We start from the raw sequence: 4,664 nt of genomic DNA on the forward strand, positions 1-4,664 counted from the left end.
ATTGATTGCTTGGCTAGCCTATGGAAGGCGTAAGTTCCGTGCCGCTCTCGAGTGATTCACTAAAATATACACCTTCGGCCGAGTGTTGAGTGATCTCCCGTGAGGTATGTGAACTTGTATATAAATGGAATTTTAATGAGGCATGCTATGCCCAAATAAGTAATTTGTCTTATGAAACGTTCAAAATAAATCATAACGAATAGGATTGTAAATAAATAAAAAAAAACTTATAAAGACCTTGGATTCCCGACACTCTAGGACAAGCTAAAAACTTCTCTTCTACCTATTCCATTTGGGAGTGTAAGCCACATTTAAAGAGTTTTGCTTGAGGACAAGCAAAAGTTCAAGTGTGGGGGTATTTGATGTGTGTAAAATGCAACATATAAATCACATCAATAAAGGCATAAAACTAACCCTTTTTAAGTACTAATGTTGGGAAAAGAGTGTTTTTGTCTTCCTTTTGTATTTTCAGGATGAAATGAGCTCAAAATCACAAAAGAAGCAAAAAGACAACTAATTCTACCATAAATACAAGAAAAGGAACAAAAGTAGACTGCCCGGACCCTCAACGGCACCTCCGAAGGCAAAGGAGAAGAAACAGAGTCTGAACACGCCCCGTGTCCAGCGAACACGGGGGCGTGCCCAGGAAGCAGCAGAAAAGACAAACCAGTAGAAGCTTCCATTGCCCACCACGGGGCCGTGTCCAGCGGGCACGGGGGCGTGGTGAAAGTACAGCAGGCGCATTAATTGTAATTGCGAATTACAATTAATGAAGAGAGAGAATGTCAGACGGGCACGGGGCCGTGTCCAGCGGACACGGGGCCGTGTCCAGCCTTCTGTTCAGCCTATAAATAGAGGAGCTTGGTTTCATTCTCTCTCATCCCTTGGCACACCACCTCTCTCACACTTCATCCACCACCCACCACCACCATAACACCATCATCCACCACCATCATCCATTGTCCATCGTAGAGTGTGTGAGTCGTCTCGGGATCCAAGATTGATCGTAAGAGTTCTTGACAATCAGGGCCATGTTTACCTAAGTCTCTTACATCACTTGGTGAAGACAAGTGTTTAGTATAATACTTTTTATTTTTAATCTTTTGCACTTTTTATTTGGTTTTGTATTAATGACTTTAATAACTAGTTACTTATGTTGAAGGTGATCTCTCCTTATCGTTTGTCCGTGGTGTCTTGGCATTATTTTACTGTCTATATAAAATAAAAGATTTTCACCATTCGTATCTCCACGGTCTATATGGAGGTATGTTGGCTACCTGGTCGGGGGTTAAGGGAACGGTTTGGTAAGGGTCTTGCCCTTGTTCAGCGTTTAGAGGTCCTGCTTGGGACCTGGGTCAATTTTAGTAGGATCTCCTTCAATGCCCATAGGTATTGGATGGCGGGGATCCAAACTCTTTGACCCCCTCATAAGTTAACTACTATTAATACTATAACCCGGCTATTTAGGACTGTATCCCTGCTGACTCAGACTACTTAGCCGAGGGTAACGTCACCGCCAAAAGCGGGGCCTACCACAATTTGCATTAATAACTTAATTCATTATCTTTCAATAATCCGACCCTTTAGGATTGTATCCTTGCTGACTCAAACTACTGGGTTGAGGGTAACGTCGCCTTCAAAAGAGGGGCCTACTACAATAACTAAGATAATCTCTTAAACAAGTGCAAAAGTGCGAAAATAATCAAAGGTTATACTAATACACGTGTCGGATCCAAGTGATTCATCTTGTCTATCTGTTTTTATTTTATTTTATTTTTCAGCATTTAGTTAGTTTTTATTTTTCTTAGTTTAAAACATTTTTCTCACTTTTTGATTTGGTTAGACGTTGAGGATAAACCGGTACTAAAAGCTCTTGTGTCCTTGGACGACCTCGGTATCTTACCAACACTATACTACGTCCACGATGGGTGCACTTGCCCATATGTGTGTTTAGTGTTAGTAAATATCGTGTTTTATAAATTTAAAACTTGGCTAAAAGTGTAAAAAGGGCTTAAATACTCATCAAAAATATAACACACTTCACGCACATCATTGGTGAAGGCTGCAAATGTGTATCATCTGAGCTAACCACTGCTGGTGACTTTGATGACCCAGCAGTGGCTTCAAAAGGTGGTGGAATGGGTGGTAATGGAGTGGACCACTGCTGACTTTTATCCACTGTTTGAGGACTTTTGTCAGCAGTGTTTGAGGATGTGGAAGCAGTGGTAGATGGCTACTTTGGTCAACAACTGTTGAGGTAGCAGTGGTTGAGCTTTGGCAGCTGTTTTGAACAACTGGTGCTTTTCCCTTTGTGGCAGACCTTTGAGGGATGATGATTTCATACCCATAGTCTGGTGATGTATCCTCTGATGGACCTGCACTGTTAGTCTTGATAGCAGTATTTTCAAAGGTGAATTTTTCAAGATCAAACAGATCAGCAGGATTTGCTGGGATTTTCATTGATGAAAGTTCATTGAACTTTACATCTAAAGTCTCCTCCACTACCTTGGTCCATGCATTGAACACTTTGTAGGCCTTGGCAGTGGTTGAGTATCCCAGAAAATAACCACAATCAATTTTGGCTGCAAATTTTGAAATGGAATCTTTTAAGTTCAAAATAAAGCATGGGCAGCCAAACACTTTGAAGTATGAGATCAGTGGTTTGATTTTATACAGAATTTCATAGGCAGTCTTTTTGTGCCTGGGGTTTATTAAAACTCTGTTCTGGACATAACAAGCAGTGTTTACTGCCTCTGCCCAGAAAGCTAATGGCAAACCTGAATCTGCAAGCATAGTTCTGGCAGCTTCAATCAAGGTTCTGTTCTTTCTTTCAACCACCCCATTTTGCTCTGGTGTTCTAGGGATGCTGTACTGCCTTACAATCGCTTTCTTCACACAGAAGGTATCCAACTCCTTATTTTTAAATTATGTGCCATTGTCACTCCTAAATCTTTTCACTGGAAGGTCAAATTGCTTTTCAACCTGTGTCACAAAGTCTTGCAAAATGCCTGCAGTTTCATCTTTAGAGTGCAAAAAGAAAGTCCATGTAAACCTAGAAAAGTCATCAACTATAACCAAACAATATCTTTTCTTTTTGAGGCTCATGACTTGAACTGGGCCAAACAAATCCATGTGTAGCATTTGCAAACACTGGGTTGTTTTGGACTCTTCAATGGACTTGTAAGAACTTTTATGTTGTTTTCCTTTTAAACAGGAAATGCAATGTTCAGGACATGAAAACAATTTTTGTGGTAGGCCTCTCACCAAACCATTTTTTGAAATTTCAGTTATTGTCTTAAGATTTGTGTGCCCCAATCTTCTGTGCCAAAGTTCTGTCTCTTTGTTAGAGGCAGCTGAGAACAGACAGGCATCAGCTCTGGGACACTCTTTTGACATGTCAACAACATAAACATTGCCACTTCTTTGAGCAACAAGTTTAGTTTGACCATTTTTGATTATTGCTTCAATCTTTTTGACCATTTCTGGTCCAACAATCCTACAACAATCTTTTGTGAAGAATGACCCAAACCCTTTGTCACTCATTTGAGATACACTCAGAAGGTTGAATTTCAGATTGTCTATTAGATTGACATTTTCAAATTTTACATTACCAGATTGCACTGTTCCAGACCCCAGAACTTTCCCTTTACTATTATTTCCAAAGGATATATCACCCCCTCCATGGATTTTAAAGTCTTTGAGGAGGGCTTTACATCCTGTCATGTGCCTGGAGCCTCCACTATCTACATACCACAGACTATCAAAGCATGCAGAAGCTCCCTGCACATGAAGTAAAAGGATTAGTTCATTAAGGACTCCAAAGCCAACAGGGCTTTGGATGGGGATTCAGCAGTGTCTGGTATGGATGCAGTGTGATGAGCAGTGGTTAAGTCAGGGGTTTGGACAGTTTTAGTACTGTTTCTTGCTAACCACTGTTGAGGGTCTTGCCCAATCACCTGCTGATACCCAAAAGGATGCCTATTCACTCTGGGTTTAGAGGGCTTTTTGTAGACCTCATAAACGTGTGGAATCCTTTGGTAAGACTGTTTTTCCTTGCCTTTTCTGAACTGATTGGCAGGAGGTGCATCAGTAACCTAAACATCTCTTTTGACAGATGTTTGGTTCAGCTGTTTTGTGACAGCTGTTTGAACTGGCACAAACAGTGGTTGTTTCTTTGTGAATTTGACCGATGGTGATGCTGATGGACTCAAGGATGTTTTAGCAAGGTACTCATTCTTTTTGATATCAAAGTTTTTGAGATACACACATGCTTGAGTTTTGTGGTTTGTTTTACCACAAACAATGCAGCTTTCAGCTGAAACTATGACACTTGTTTTGTTTATATCATAAGCTTTTAAGTGGAAACAATCTTTTGTTAGATGGTTCCTTTTCTCACAGAATTCACAAAACAAGTTATCAATTTTTTCTTTCTTCTTCCTCTTTTCAGACTCCTTTGCAGCAGAGGTTTTAACCACTGCTGGGATGTCCTTAAGAGGAATGACTTTAGCTTTTGGAGCTTTAACACCATCAGTTGATGTAAAGTCCATTGGCTTGAAATTTTCAAGAATATCACACTTATCAGACCATTTTGGTTTAAATTGATGATTTTCAATCTCCTCAAAAGCAGAGGGACCCATTGGTCTGTCAAGTGTGATTTTGTCACC

The sequence above is a fragment of the Helianthus annuus genome, chromosome 12 (genome assembly GCF_002127325.2).
Source record: "Helianthus annuus cultivar XRQ/B chromosome 12, HanXRQr2.0-SUNRISE, whole genome shotgun sequence".
Lineage (NCBI taxonomy): Eukaryota > Viridiplantae > Streptophyta > Magnoliopsida > Asterales > Asteraceae > Helianthus > Helianthus annuus.